Source organism: Procambarus clarkii, chromosome 12, assembly GCF_040958095.1.
Source record: "Procambarus clarkii isolate CNS0578487 chromosome 12, FALCON_Pclarkii_2.0, whole genome shotgun sequence".
In the NCBI taxonomy this organism is placed as follows: Eukaryota; Metazoa; Arthropoda; class Malacostraca; order Decapoda; family Cambaridae; genus Procambarus; species Procambarus clarkii.
In genome coordinates this window covers 21199253-21216419 of record NC_091161.1, presented here as the reverse complement: position 1 = coordinate 21216419, position 17167 = coordinate 21199253, and the positions used below count along the sequence as shown (strand labels likewise).

The window sequence follows — 17167 nt, the reverse complement described above, 5'->3', positions numbered from 1 at the left end:
TAGATATTAAGTCACTGCACATCCTCTCATGTGTATTTAATATACAGTACAGTACAGGCATACCTCAGTTTACGAGTTTAATTGGTTCCTGGAGACGCCTCGTATTCCGAAAACTCGCATTCCGAAGCTAATTTCCCCATAAGAAATAAAGGGAATGAATTAATCCGTTCCTGACTACCCCAAAAACCCCACATCAAACTAAATTTTTATACCTAATTTATCTAAATAAACCTACAAAACTATATTCCAGTTATTACTTACCTTGCTGTCGAGTGCTGTAGGCGTATGGAAGATGGTGAGGAGGGGGGAGGAGGAGAGGAGTTACTGTTTGGAAGGGGAGTCCCCTTCCATAATCACATCAGGCAGTGAGGACCTTTCTGGTGTGCTCTCCCTGGGACGTTTTATCTGAGTGCCACTAGGTCCTGGTTGAGGCTCACTGCTCAATTTCCTCACCACAAATCTGTCCATGGAAGCTTGCTTTTCCCTTCTTCGCAAGCTCTCTCTGTAGTAAGGCATCACATTGTCATTGAAAAGATTAAGACAACGGCCTACTACAGCTTTCTCTGGGTGAGTCTGTTCAACAGTTGTTTGAATCTCTTCCCACATCTGACACACCTTCTTAATTACTGCAGAAGGGACATTCGCTGGTGCTGCTGCCACCTCCTCCTCCACTGCAGAATCATCCGCTGCTGCGTTGGCTTGCTGTTCCTGTTGAAGGGCTAGGAGTTCTTCGGTAGTCAGTTCCTCGTTGTGTTCTTCCACCAACTCCTCCACATCATCACCATCCAATTCCAAGCCCATTTGCTGGCCTAGACTAACAATTTCCTCAACAATAGGCGCATCATTTATAGGCTCAAACCCCTCAAAGTCTAGTTCTCTGACACATTCAGGCCACAATTTTCTCCAGCCAGAGATCAGGGTTCTTTGAGTCACTTCTTGCCAGGCTTTGTCAACGAGTTTTAAAGCACTACAAATGTTAAAATGCTGTTTCCAGAACTCTTTGAGGGTGAGGTTTGTGGCTTCAGTCACTTCAAAACATTTCCGGAAAAGTGCCCTTTCATAAAGTTTCTTAAAATTCGCTATGATTTTCTGGTCCATAGGCTGAATTAGAGGAGTGGTGTTAGGAGGAAGAAATTTAACTGTGAGGAATTTATTGTATCTAGGCAACAAATCATCTTCCAAGCCTGGAGGATGAGCAGGAGCATTGTCAAGGAGAAGCGCGGCTTTGAGTGGCAAATGTTTCTCCTGCAGATATTTTTCTATGGCAGGGCACAGCACTTCATTCACCCACTCCAAAAAAATAAGCCTAGTCACCCATGCTTTTTTATTAGACTTCCACATCACACACAAATGGGTTTTCTGCACTTTATACTGTTTGAAAACCCTTGGATTTTCAGAATGATACACTAGCAAGGGTTTAATTTTCAAATCGCCACTCGCATTTGAACACAGCACAAGCGTAAACCTATCTTTCATAGGCTTGTGTCCAGGCAAGGATTTTTCCTCCTTGGTAATGTATGTCCTCTTAGGCATTCTTTTCCAAAACAGTCCTGTTTCGTCACAATTAAACACTTGTTGCGGTAGGTATCCCTCAGCCTCTGCAAACTCTTTAAATTCGTCAATAAATCGTCCAGCGGCTGGTTTGTCTGAGCTGGCTGCCTCCCCATGCCTTGTAACACTATGGATACCACTTCTCTTTCTAAATTTTTCAAACCAGCCCCTGCTTGCCTTAAACTCTTTCGTATCTGCATCACTCGTTGCAGGGGTATTCTTTAGAAGGTCTTCGTGCAACACCCTGGCTTTCTCACAAATAATGGCCTCCGAAACACTATCACCCCTCAACTCCTTGTCGTGTATCCAAATTAATAACAACTTTTCCACTTCTTCAAGTATTTGTGGTCTTTGTGTCGTTAATGTTCTTACTCCTTTTGCCACTTTAGCACCCATAATCTCATTTTTCTTCTTAAGTATAGTGCATATTGTTGATGTGGCTTTGTTGTACTGCCTACAAAGTTCAACAACACGTGTACCGTTCTCATGCTTCCGAATGATCTCTTGTTTCTCCTCTATTGTCATCCTCACATGAGCTTTCTGGCCTTTATCCTTACCACTGGCTTTCTTGGGACCCATGGTGAGATATATAACAAATTGTATAGACAAATCACCAAAAATCCAACAAAACACTGAAAATCCGCGAGAAGAATTGATGTGGGGGTAGTCACTGAGCGCGAGACAATGGTAAACTGAGGGGCGGCGGGGCAGAGGGGCGACGATCACCGAACCACCACGCGCTAGGTCGGCCTGTACGCGTATCAACAAACTCGCGTCCCGAGGTAACCCTCGCCTTCCGAGACAAATTTTTGGAGTAAATACTGCTCGTCTTCCGAAAAACTCGCATACAGGGACACTCGCATTCCGAGGTACCACTGTATATAAAACGCTGAACTGTAATATCAATCCGGACCTTAAAAGCTTCCTAGAAGGTTGTAACAGATCCCATGAGCACCACACCAGAAACAAATACCTATTTGTTATTCCAAGAGTACGACTTAGTCAAACTAGAAATGCTTTAAAAATCAAGGGACCCAGAATGTGGAATGACCTTCCCAATTATGTTAAAGACTGCATGTACTTCTCCCAACCAGTTTAAGATTAAAACTAAGTGCTACCCAATTAACTTAATGTAACCTATCTCACCCCTAAATGTCAACCCCATGATACCTGGTTGATGGAGTTCTGGGAGTTCTTCTACTCCCCAAGCCTGGCCCGAGGCCAGAATTGACTTGTGAGAGTTTGGTCCACCAGGCTGTTGCTTGGAGCGGCCCGCAGGCCCACATACCCACCACAGCCCGGTTGGTCCGGCACTCCTTGAAGGAAACAATCTAGTTTCCTCTTGAAGATGTCCACGGTTGTTCCTGTAGTACAGTATTTCTGATCTACGATTTTATACAATGCTGTTTTTTGACCAAATTGTATTTTTGCTTTTTTCTTCCATGTTTACCCTCCCCCCTTTTTTCATTATTTTTTCTCAACATAATTTATACTTTAATCTTAATTAGTATTAAGTTTTAGTCTTAGTGTTTTTCCTGCCCGAAACGCTTTGCGTAATAGTGGCTTTAGGCATTGTATGTACTAACTCTGTCTATAAATCCATCAACTTTTGTATCTTACCATGTATGTATGTACTTTACCTGAATAAATATTTGTATTTGTATTTGGTTTAGCCGGATAAAATATCAGAGCTGGTTAATTTGCTGCCGATGTTACACTATCTGGACAGTCAGCCGGATAATCATGGAATTGTCCGTATATGAAAACCATGAGGCAGGCCGTACCGTATTAATCCCATCTGCCTGTGGCTCGAGGCGCATGGTGTAGGAGGGGGTGGGGTGGGTGGGTGGTGTTGGGAGAGAGGGGAGCATTGGGAGGGACCACCTGGGGGGATAAGGGTTGGATGGGGGAGCGGCCTATACACTGCAGTACAGGAATTACCATCGATTTTAGAACAACTCATCATAGCCAAAGTCAAAAGAAATACTAGTAATTATGTAATAAAAAATACCATGCAAGTTTCCTAAAAACAATTTGCACAGGCTGAAGTTTCCTTCAAAAATATTTTTTTTCCTGCTGGTGGCCTACATAACGTGCCTCCTCCCTGCCCCGACTGGACCCGTCCAGGCCTGGTCAAGCCATGTGCTCTCTACCCTCATGTTACACCACAGTGCTGCACCATTAGTGAAATATTTTTTTTAAATAACTTTTTTTTATTTTCATAGTAACTTTGAACATTTTTGACCAAGACTATGTCTGGTAGCAGCATGAATCGTTCTGGAGGTGGAAAGAGGAAGAAGGTTGTCCAAACAATTAAGGACAAGCTATGTGTTATACAACTTTGTGAAAATGGCCGGTCGGCCTCAAGTGTTGCCAAGGAATTTAATATAGGCACTAGTACTGTTTCTGATATAAGGAAACAAAAAGAGAAACTTATAAAATTCATTTCAACCTGTAAAAGTGAAGGTGCAAGCACTAGCAGAGGGTGTGGTAGAAAGACTATGAAAACTTCGACGCATGTACAGTTGGATGAGGCTGTGTACAAGTGGTTTGCTCAGCACTGCACAGCTGGCCTGACAATTCGCGGCCAGAAATACAAAATGCTGCAAGCCTTGAAATAAAGAATTTCGAAGCGAGTGAAGGGTGGGTTGCAAGGTTCAAGGGTAGGCACAATATTGTGAAGAGGAAAATTGTTGGTGAAAAATTGAGTGCAGATGAAAGCAGTGTAGAACCATTTAAACAGAAATTAAGAGCATACATTGTGGCAAATAATTTATATTCGTATCAAATTTATAATGCTGATGAAACTGGGTTGTATTGGAAGAGTTTACCAAAAAAATCTCTAGCAATGAGGAGTGAGGGTTGTGTGCCAGGACATAAGGTCAACAAGGACAGGCTCTTGGCCATGATGTGTGCGAATGCTGACGGAACAGGCAATCACATGTGTAATTGTTGGCAAATCTAAGAAACCAAGAGACTTGCAACATTGCATGGACAGACTGCCAGTCAAATATTATACGTGTAATAAATATTAATATTATAAGTGCCGGACAAACCAGGCTCACGGACCAACCAGGCCAACTTAAAATTATCTGTTCATTAAGGACCTGCCCAAAGCCCTATGGGTGTTAATTGCTTTACAATAATTTAAAGACATCAATGCTATGTACTCAAATAAACTTAATGTACCATCTTTATATATATATATATATATATATATATATATATATATATATATATATATATATATATATATATATATGACAATGTCAGACCACGGAGGAAAAATGAAACAGGAAATTTCCTTAAGTACTTTCGTATATTAAATACATCTTCAGAAGGTCTTTGGACCTTCTGAAGATGTATTTAATATACGAAAGTACTTAAGGAAATTTCCTGTTTCATTTTTCCTCCGTGGTCTGACATTGTCACATTCTTAATCACGTGTTTATTTTCGTGATATACACATATATATATATATATATATATATATATATATATATATATATATATATATATATATATATATATATATATATATATATATATACAGGCATATATATATATATAATATATATATTAGTATATTTTGGTAGCAGTCTTTCCTGTAGACATATATTATTAAATATGACCGAAAAAGTAAGATTAATAATTCTAACACGAATTTTCTCTATCTTTCTTATGTTTCTTTTCACTGTTGATGGTAATTCAAAGATCAATTCTCCAAAATTCATTTTTATTTCTAGTCTGACGCGACACTTGAGCGCGTTTCGTAAAACTTATTACATTTTCAAAGACTTTAGTTTACAAACACACAACTGAAACTGAATAGGGCTTTGCACATCTTCGAGTTTATATCTACATTTGGGTGAGGTGGATGAGGTGAAAACCAACTTTCAACAATGGGTATTAAATGGGTATTAAATTCAAACACAAAATCTTAGTGTAGACTGCAGTGTGGAAAACTCCGCTCCTAACTACTAACTACTTGGAAACTACTCCAAGCTTGTACTAAAGAGGCAACCTTCTTGAGCCCGGATGGACACATGCATAAGCAAGTAGATGGGGTCGCCATGGGTTCTCCCCTAGGTGTCCTGTTTGCAAACTTCTACATGGGTACCATCGAGCAAAAAGTCTTAGTCGACATGAACTTAAAACCGGCCATATACTGCAGGTATGTTGACGACATTTTTATACAGGTACCTGATGTCAGACATCTGCAGGAGCTGAAGGAGGCATTTGAGCAGAATTCTGTGTTGCGTTACACTTACGAGATGGAGAAGGATGGGAAGCTGCCCTTTCTAGATGTAACAGTCATGGAAAGGAGCGGAGTTTTCCACACTGCAGTCTACACTAAGGAAACAAACATATGAATGTGCCTGAATGCCAACAGTGACTGCCCGAACAGGTACAAGAGGAGTGTTGTTAACGCTTATGTCGACCGTGCCCTCAGCCACAGCTCAGAATGGAAGCAAGTCGACGAAGAACTCTGTAGGGTAAGGCAGGTCCTAGTCAACAACGGCTTCGCCAATGGTTTCGTGGAAGACATCATAAGAAGGAAAGTGAAACGCCATGCAACCTCTGAAGAGACAACTAACACAACACCTATACCCCCCTATTAGACTATTTTACAGGAACTTCTTTTCCACAGCCCATAAAACGGAGGAAAGGGTCCTGAAAGATATTGTCAGTAGAAACGTTATCCCTACAGACAAAAATCAGAAGATACAACTGACGATTTACTATAAAACCAGAAAAATGGCCAGCCTACTCATGAGAAACTCTCCAGACACAAAGCAGAACGCTTTAAAAGAGACCAACGTCGTCTATGCCTTCAAATGCCCTCTTGGGGACAGTAAGCCTCAAAAAACCCAGTATATAGGCAAGACAACAACATCTCTTTCCAGGCATTTAACGATACATAAGCAACAGGGCTCCATTAAGGAACAAATAATCTCTTCCCACAAACAAACCATCACCAGAGAAATCTTAGCAAACAACACAGAAATCATCGATAGATACAGCGATAGCAGGCGGCTTGACGTCTGCGAGGCACTACACATCAAGAAGTCAACACCAGCAATCAACAGCCAATTAATGCACAACTATATTCTACCCACTTCAAGACTCCGCTCCAATATAGCAGCATCAAGATATATGGACCAATAGGCTTTCTACAATTACTTCCATTCAATACCCATTCTTTCGTGTTCTGTCTTGTGTTTGAATTTAATACCCATTGTTGAAAGTTCGTTTTCACCTCATCCACCTCACCCAAATGTAGATATAAACTTGAAGATGTGCAAAGCCCTATTCAGTTTCAGTTGTGTGTTTGTAAACTAAAGTCTTTGAAAATGTAATAAGTTTTACGAAACGCGCTCAAGTGTCGCGTCAGACTAGAAATAAAAATGAATTTTGGAGAATTGATCTTTGAATTACCATCAACAGTGAAAAGAAACATAAGAAAGATAGAGAAAATTCGTGTTAGAATTAATAATCTTACTTTTTCGGTCATATTTAATATATATATATATATATATATATATATATATATATATATATATATATATATACAACTTTAGAACACTTTCCCACCAGGAGACTCGAACCCTAGCCAGCACAGAAGCCTTCCAGCAACTGGCATAACAGGTACGCCTTAACCCTCTCCACCACCTGCTCAGACCCTTAAAAGAGATGGTAATTTCGGAGTATTTAAATACCCCAAAGATCAACACCTCCCAAGAGCACCAGAGCAAGTGAGGGGTCATTTAGACGTTAATTTCATCAAGTCCCTGTTAATATGGGAAGACACAGTGTCTCTGCTTAATGCACAACTCTCCTAAACACGAGAGTTAAGTATACAACTTTAGAACACTTTCCCACCAGGAGACTCGAACCCTAGCCAGCACAGAAGCCTTCCAGCAACTGGCATAACAGGTACGCCTTAACCCTCTCCACCACCTGCTCAGACCCTTAAAAGAGATGGTAATTTCGGAGTATTTAAATACCCCAAAGATCAACACCTCCCAAGAGCACCAGAGCAAGTGAGGGGTCATTTAGACGTTAATTTCATCAAGTCCCTGTTAATATGGGAAGACACAGTGTCTATGCTTAATGCACAACTCTCCTAAACACGAGAGTTAAGTATACAACTTTAGAACACTTTCCCACCAGGAGACTCGAACCCTAGCCAGCACAGAAGCCTTCCAGCAACTGGCATAACAGGTACGCCTTAACCCTCTCCACCACCTGCTCAGACCCTTAAAAGAGATGGTAATTTCGGAGTATTTAAATACCCCAAAGATCAACACCTCCCAAGAGCACCAGAGCAAGTGAGGGGTCATTTAGACGTTAATTTCATCAAGTCCCTGTTAATATGGGAAGACACAGTGTCTCTGCTTAATGCACAACTCTCCTAAACACGAGAGTTAAGTATACAACTTTAGAACACTTTCCCACCAGGAGACTCGAACCCTAGCCAGCACAGAAGCCTTCCAGCAACTGGCATAACAGGTACGCCTTAACCCTCTCCACCACCTGCTCAGACCCTTAAAAGAGATGGTAATTTCGGAGTATTTAAATACCCCAAAGATCAACACCTCCCAAGAGCACCAGAGCAAGTGAGGGGTCATTTAGACGTTAATTTCATCAAGTCCCTGTTAATATGGGAAGACACAGTGTCTCTGCTTAATGCACAACTCTCCTAAACACGAGAGTTAAGTATACAACTTTAGAACACTTTCCCACCAGGAGACTTGAACCCTAGCCAGCACAGAAGCCTTCCAGCAACTGGCATAACAGGTACGCCTTAACCCTCTCCACCACCTGCTCAGACCCTTAAAAGAGATGACCCTTAACTCTCGTGTTTAGGAGAGTTGTGCATTAAGCAGAGACACTGTGTCTTCCCATATTAACAGGGTCTTGATGAAATTAACGTCTAAATGACCCCTCACTTGCTCTGGTGCTCTTGGGAGGTGTTGATCTTTGGGGTATTTAAATACTCCGAAATTACCATCTCTTTTAAGGGTCTGAGCAGGTGGTGGAGAGGGTTAAGGCGTACCTGTTATGCCAGTTGCTGGAAGGCTTCTGTGCTGGCTAGGGTTCGAGTCTCCTGGTGGGAAAGTGTTCTAAAGTTGTATACTTAACTCTCGTGTTTAGGAGAGTTGTGCATTAAGCAGAGACACTGTGTCTTCCCATATTAACAGGGACTTGATGAAATTAACGTCTAAATGACCCTTCACTTGCTCTGGTGCTCTTGGGAGGTGTTGATCTTTGGGGTATTTAAATACTCCGAAATTACCATCTCTTTTAAGGGTCTGAGCAGGTGGTGGAGAGGGTTAAGGCGTACCTGTTATGCCAGTTGCTGGAAGGCTTCTGTGCTGGCTAGGGTTCGAGTCTCCTGGTGGGAAAGTGTTCTAAAGTTGTATACTTAACTCTCGTGTTTAGGAGAGTTGTGCATTAAGCAGAGACACTGTGTCTTCCCATATTAACAGAGACTTGATGAAATTAACGTCTAAATGACCCCTCACTTGCTCTGGTGCTCTTGGGAGGTGTTGATCTTTGGGGTATTTAAATACTCCGAAATTACCATCTCTTTTAAGGGTCTGAGCAGGTGGTGGAGAGGGTTAAGGCGTACCTGTTATGCCAGTTGCTGGAAGGCTTCTGTGCTGGCTAGGGTTCGAGTCTCCTGGTGGGAAAGTGTTCTAAAGTTGTATACTTAACTCTCGTGTTTAGGAGAGTTGTGCATATATATATATATATATATATATATATATATATATATATATATATATATATATATATATATATATATATATATATATATACAGTACAACCTCGATTCAACGTACTATATGGGACCAACCCCAGTTCGTTGGAGCGTTGGATTCGTTGCAAGAGGTGACCTTCAGGAGGCGTTTGTGTCAGTGTCTTTTTTTTTTCTTGTACACAATAAAAATGCATTATCATATTGCATACTGTACCTATATATTACTTCTCTACTAAAAAATACTGTAATTCATAAATTTACCTTACTGTTGAAGTTATGTCCATCTAGAAGTTTCGTGACTTTGTGAATGGTCTACAGTAAATACGTACTGCAGGGCATTATGCCGTTAGCACTGTGTTGATTAAAAGTAGTTCTGCTGTATGTTGAGTACTACAATACAGTTCATGAAAACTATTGTACACTAAAATTACTGCAACTTTAATTTTAACACTGTGTACACACTTAAATTTAACACTTGTTCTAACTGTTCACGCCACACACAATGTTTTTAGATGTTTGCATCAGCTTTGCTGATGCTCACTGCTGCTGTGGGTTCAGCTGCATCTGAGCTGGTGCTGGCTGCTGTTGTACCAGTGCTGGGTACAACTATGCTCGTGCTGGGTACGGCTGTTGTACCAGTGCTGGGTACATCTGTGCTTGTGCTGGGAACGGCTGTTCTCGTGCTGGGTACGGCTGTTCTTGTGCTGGGTACGGCTGTTCTCATGCTGGGTACGGCTGTTCTCGTGCTGGGTACAGCTGTTCTCGTGCTGGGTACAGCTGTTCTCGTGCTGGGTACAGCTGTTCTCGTGCTGGGTACAGCTGTTCTCGTGCTGGGTTCGGCTGTTCTCGTGCTGGGTTCGGCTGTTCTCGTGCTGGGTTCGGCTGTTCTCGTGCTAGGTTCGGCTGTTCTCGTTCTTGGTACGGCTGTTCTCTTGCTGGGTACGGCTGTTCTCGTGCTGGGTACGGCTGTTCTCGTGCTGGGTACGGCTGTTCTCGTGCTTGGTTTGGCTGTTCTCTTGCTGGGTACAGCTGTTCTCGTGCTGGGTACGGCTGTTCTCGTGCTGGGTACGGCTGTTCTTGTGCTGGTTGATTTTCTGCTATTAGTTCTTGCAAAATATTGCTTCATTTTTGGCATTAATAAGGCACTATTAGTAAGCCCCTGAGACATTTTGTTTTATAACCAAAGAGCTGTAGTAAAAAATGGTCAATTCCATAATTATTCTTCCACTGGCGGATAAATACTGTACGTCAATTGCAGACAAAGCTAAGGGCACTGAATGCATACTGTACGAACACAGACTAAGTCTATACGTACACGCTTCAGTAGGCTGGTGTTTAACCATTAAACTGCACATGGCATATATATACGCCCTGAGTAACATGTCCCATGGTGCGTATATATACGCCATAGGGTGCCAGGCCTGATTCAAATGGCCCGCGGCTACACGGGGTTCACAGTAGCTTCCTCAGGGCTCTTGTAAACAGATGCCATTTAAAAAAAAAATCATGGGCAATATTCTCAGGTGTGAGAGGCACAGTACTGTTGGAGCAACCAAGGCCGGCGCACGCAGCATGAGCGAACAGCATTGATGTTCAGCTTGTGACCACAGCATCGCCGAAAAAAGTCAAAATAATTATATAATTGTTATTATTTAGCGATGACAATATTACAGATGACCAATGACTGTGATATAAATAACCAGGGTTGTGATAATAGCAGGATTGTTGTAATAATTAGCGCTGTGGGAGGAGTGATGCTGAGAGACGGAGGGAGACAGCATCGTTTACTGACTGTGTGGCCACCTGTTATTGTTTGCATTCACCATACCAGGTCAGTGGTTCTCTATGGTGAACACAAATGTAGATACTTATATATAATGTGTGTATTAGTGTAATAACAGCAAAAGGATTATGCTGGGAGGAGCCATATGGGTGACGTCGTCTGCACGATTTGTCTAGCTGTTTAGAGGGTGGCCACTATGCTCTTTGGGCGCACTACAAGCTTAAGTGTACAGTTACGGTGCATAGAACATGTAGATATTTATATATAATATGTGTATATAGGGTAATAACACTGCAAAAGGTATTGTTTGGGGAGAAAGTTTAGTGCGTGTGACCTTGAAAGAGTGAGGGAGCCGCCAGCCGCCATCTGTGTATAGCGACGACTCTTAGTGCCTGAACTAACTATATCAGCTTAGCTATACAGTTGTGGTGAACAAAATATATACCTACTTATATATAACGTCTGTATATAGTGTAATAACACCACAAATGGTATTGTTGGGGGAGAAAGTTTAGTGCGTGTGTTGAGGGAGTGGCAGCGAGTGGCTGGCTGGTGTGTGGCGGTAACTCTTCGTTGCTTTTCGACTCTCAATACCAACTTAGTGGTTCGTTATGGTGACCAAAACATGCAGATACTTATATATAACCTGTGTATAGAGTGTAATAGCAGCAAAACTATTTGTTTATTGTTTTATAAACATAATAATTGAATCACTAATATGCACATCATACTTTTGAGTATAGCGATTATTCACCACTTTTATTATATAAATATATTACAATACATACTATTGAATAATATTATTGCAAAAAAACTAAGAAAAATCAATCGTAAACATTGAAACAATTAGGTAATAATATCTTTGTGGCAACTCCCATCTGTCAGCGCGGGTGACGCTGACCGGGTCTGACGACCGCTCTGTCAACGCCCATTTTTTGCCAGACTTCCTCGGTCAATTGCACCCAAAATATGTCACCTACGATTTTTTTTTTATTTTTCCGTGCTCAGGGGACACAAATTAACATGTTTAGAAGACGAAAAAAAATTTTTGAATTTTTTTTTTTCTTGCGCACAGGGGTGTAAATGTCCCAAGGACCCCTGAGCAGTGTAAGGGTTAAGCCAGATCCAGTAACATAAATTTCTCTTAAATATTCAATTTAAATCAAATTATATATTTTTGGGTTATATATTTAGTTTAGCAACATTATTACGATAATAAGACCTATAAAAAATACTTATTTTGGAACTGTTTTATTATTTCGAAGCCGTAGGTCACTGAACTGTGTCAACGAAATCGAACAAAACACCGCCTGGTGCTATGTTCGATTTCCAGTAACATAAATTTCTCTCAAGTATTCGATTTACATTAAATTATATATTGTTGGGTTCCATATTTAGTTTAGCAACATTATTACGGTAATAAGAGCTATAAAAATACTTTGGAACTGATTTATTAATTTTATTATTTCGAAGCCGTAGATCACCGAACTGTGGTGACAAAATCGTACAAAACAAGCATGGTGTTGTGTGGACAGGGATTAGACCCGTCCACTCGTGCTGGAGTTGTGCCACCAATAACGTGAATAATTTCTCAAATACTTTAACAGATATCTATCATAATACAGTATATTTTTTGTTTTATTTAGTTTAGTTTAATTAGGATAATAAAGAGTTATTAAAACACCAGTTTTAGAAATGATTTATTAATGTGAAACATTCAAAGTCATGGGTCACTGAACTATGACAACACAGACGAAAGTGAGTGAAACCTAACTGTAAAGTGAAGTTTACTCTACAATATTCCCTTATCTGTTCACCCTCACTCGTCTTGTTTCATCACAGAAAATGTATATAAGAAGATTTCAACACATTAGCTAGCTATTCACGCTTCAACCTTTGAATTAATTTACAAAGATACGTGTGCGACCAATTGGTGAATGCAAATAATTGAAACTCAGTCGTTCACTTGTGTGGACGACTCTGGCTGGTGTTTGGTTCATATGATTCACTTGTTGTGTGGTCCACTTGTGTGATCCAACTTGTCATATGAAGGAATTATTAATTGTAATCTGTGATGGTATGGTAAAGTTTTCCACCACTCTGTGAACTCTGTCCCAACATCATAAGCTTGTGAACGAAATGTGGACCACTTGTGCGGTCCACTTGTGTAGTCCACTTGTGTGATCCAACGTGTCATATGAAGGAATTAATAATTGTAATCTGTGAAAGAATGTGAAAGTTTTCCACCAATCTGTGAACTCTGTCTGGGCGTCGTAAGCAAATCCGAACATCCCCCGCTTCGGCGAACCATTGTTCGTCGAACCGGGTGAGTAAATCCGGCCTGAAAAGTGTGAGAACTAACCGGAGATTCGTTGAATCGGGTTACGTTGAATCGAGGTTGTACTGTGTATATATATATATATATATATATGTCGTACCTAGTAGCCAGAACACACTTCTCAGCCTTCTATGCAAGGCCTGATTTGCCTAATAAGAAAAGTTTTTCTGAATTAATATATTTTCTCTAATTTTTTTCTTATGAAATGATAAAGCTACCCATTTCATTATGTATGAGGACAATTTCTTTTAATTGGAGTTAAAATTAACGTAGATATATGACCGAACCTAACCAACCCTACCTAACCTAACCTAACCTATCTTTAAAGGTTAGGTTAGGTTAGGTAGCCGAAAAAGTTAGGTTAGGTTAGGTTAGGTAGGTTAGGTAGTCGAAAAACAATTAATTCATGAAAACTTGGCTTATTAGGCAAATTTGGCCTTGCATAGTACGCTGAGAATTGCGTTCTGGCTACTAGGTACGACATATATATATATATATATATATATATATATATATATATAATATATGTCGTACCTAGTAGCCAGAACGCACTTCTCAGCCTACTATGCAAGGCCCGATTTGCCTAATAAGCCAAGTTTGTATGAATTAATTGTTTTTCGACTACCTAACCTAACCTAACCTAAGTTTTTCGGCTACCTAACCAAACCTAACCTAAAGAGATAGGTTAGGTTAGGTTAGGTAGGGTTGGTTAGGTTCGGTCATATATCTACATTAATTTTAACTCCAATAAAAAAAAATTGACCTCATACATAATGAAATGGGTAGCTTTATCATTTCATAAGAAAAAAATTAGAAAAAATATATTAATTCAGGAAAACTTGGCTTATTAGGCAAATCGGGCCTTGCATAGTAGGCCAAAAAGTGAGTTCTGGCTACTAGGTACGACATATATTATATATATATATATATATATATATATATATATATATGTCGTACCTAGTAGCCAGAACGCAATTCTTGGCCTACTTTGCAAGGCCCGATTTGCCTAATAAGCCAAGTTTTCCTGAATTAATATATTTTCTCTAATTTTTTTCTTATGAAATGATAAACCTACTCATTTCATTATGTATGAGGTCAATTTTTTTTTATTGGGGTTAAAATTAACGTAGATATATGACCGAACCTAACTAACCCTACCTAACCTAACCTAACCTATCTTTATAGGTTAGGTTAGGTTAGGTGGCCGAAAAAGTTAGGTTAGGTTAGGTAGGTTAGGTAGTCGAAAAACAATTAATTCATGAAAACTTGGCTTATTAGGCAAATCGGGCCTTGCATAGTAGGCTGAGAAGTGCGTTCTGGCTACTAGGTACGACATATATATATATATATATATATATATATATATATATATATATATATATATATATATATATATATATATATATATATATATATATATACATATATATATATATATATACAGTGCGAACAAATGTTCGCATTTGTGTTCCTCACGTGTGCCCCAAAGAATGAGGTGATTTGGGAAAATGCTATGCCCAAGATTACTATCCGAGTGCCGGCGGTGGGGTGGTTCAAATAGCCTCGGCTATCACCTCATTATGTCCGGTCGTGATGGTCAAGTGGATTAAGGCGTCTTGTACATACCAGTTGCGTTGCTTCTGGGAGTATGGGTTCGAGTCACTTCTGGGGTGTGAGTTTTCAGTTATATATACAGTGGTACCTCGGAATGCGATTGTCCCTGTATGCGAGGTTTTCGGAAGGCGAGGTGTATTTACTTAAAAAATTTGTCTCGGAAGGCGATGGTTACTTCGGGAGTCGAGTTTGGACGCGAGTTTGTTGATACGCGTACAGCCGACCTAGCGCGTTCGTCGCCCCTCCGCCCCTCAGTTTATTATTGTCTCGCGCTCAGTGACTACCCCCGCATCAATTCTTCTCGCGGATTTTCAGTGTTTTGTTGGATTTTTGGTGATTTGTCTATACAATTTGTTATTATATATCTCACCATGGGTCCCAAGAAAGCCAGTGGTAAGGATAAAGGCCAGAAAGCTCATGTGAGGATGACAATAGAGGAGAAACAAGAGATCATTCGGAAGCATGAGAACGGTACACGTGTTGTTGAACTTTGTAGGCAGTACAACAAAGCCACATCAACAATATGCACTATACTTAAGAAGAAAAATAAGATTATGGGTGCTAAAGTGGCAAAAGGAGTAAGAACATTAACGGCACAAAGACCACAAATACTTGAAGAAGTGGAAAAGTTGTTATTAATTTGGATACACGACAAAGAGTTGAGGGGTGATAGTGTTTCGGAGGCCATTATTTGTGAGAAAGCCAGGGTGTTGCACGAAGACCTTCTAAAGAATACCCCTGCAACGAGTGATGCAGATAAGAAAGAGTTTAAGGCAAGCAGGGGCTGGTTTGAAAAATTTAGAAAGAGAAGTGGTATCCATAGTGTTACAAGGCATGGGGTTATGTAATGTGATTATGAAGGGGACTCCCCTTCCAAACAGTAACTCCTCTCCTCCTCCCCCCTCCTCACCATCTTCCATACGCCTACAGCACTCGACAGCAAGGTAAGTAATAACTGGAACACAGTTTTGTAGGTTTATTTAGATGAATTAGGTAAATTAGGTATAAAAATTTAGTTTGATGTGGGGTTTTTGGGGTAGTCAGGAACGGATTAATTCATTTCCCTTTATTTCTTATGGGGAAATTAACTTCGGAATGCGAGTTTTCGGAAGGCGAGGCGTCTCCAGGAACGGATTAAACTCTTATTCTGAGGTATGCCTGTATATATATATATATATATATATATATATATATATATATATATATATATATATAATATATATATATACACAGTGGTACCTCGGAATGCGAGTGTACCTGTATGCGAGTTTATCGGAAGACGAGCAGGATTTCCTCCAAAAATATGTCTCGGAAGGCAAGGGTTACCTCGGGACGCGAGTTTGTCGATACGCGTACAGGCCGACCTAGCGCGTGGTGGTTCGGCGATCGTCACCCCTCTGCCCCGCCGCCCCTCTGTTTACCATTGTCTCGCGCTCAGTGACTACCCCCACATCAATTCTTCTCGCGGATTTTCAGTGTTTTGTTGGATTTTTGGCGATTTTCTATACAATTTGTTATTATATATCTCACCATGGGTCCCAAGAAAGCCAGTGGTAAGGATAAAGGCCAGAAAGCTCATGCGAGGATGACAGTATAGGAGAAACAAGAGATCATTCGGAAGCATGAGAACGGTACACGTGTTGTTGAACTTTGTAGGCAGTACAACAAAGCCACATCAACAATATGCACTATACTTAAGAAGAAAAATGAGATTATGGGTGCTAAAGTGGCAAAAGGAGTAAGAACAATAACGAAACAAAGACCACAAATACTTGAAGAAGTGGAAAAGTTGTTATTAATTTGGATACACGACAAGGAGTTAAGGGGTGATAGTGTTTCGGAGGCCATTATTTGTGAGAAAGCCAGGGTGTTGCACGAAGACCTTCTAAAGAATACCCCTGCAACGAGTGATGCAGATACGAAAGAGTTTAAGGCAAGCAGGGGCTGGTTTGAAAAATTTAGAAAGAGAAGTGGTATCCATAGTGTTACAAGGCATGGGGAGGCAGCCAGCTCAGACAAACCAGCCGCTGGACGATTTATTGACGAATTTAAGAGTTTGCAGAGGCTGAGGGATACCTACTGCAACAAGTGTTTAATTGTGACGAAACAGGAC

General features: G+C 40.5%; 1 long non-coding RNA gene across 1 annotated transcript in view; it reads right to left on the bottom strand.

The window, feature by feature from the left end:
• Positions 1-15324: 15324 nt before the first annotated feature.
• LOC138364110 (uncharacterized) overlaps positions 15325-17167 on the bottom strand; it is a 41713-nt gene continuing 39870 nt past the window's right edge. Inside the window, exon 4 of the long non-coding RNA XR_011228299.1 lies at positions 15325-16212. This is a non-coding gene — a long non-coding RNA (uncharacterized lncRNA). The remainder of the gene's footprint in view (positions 16213-17167) is intronic.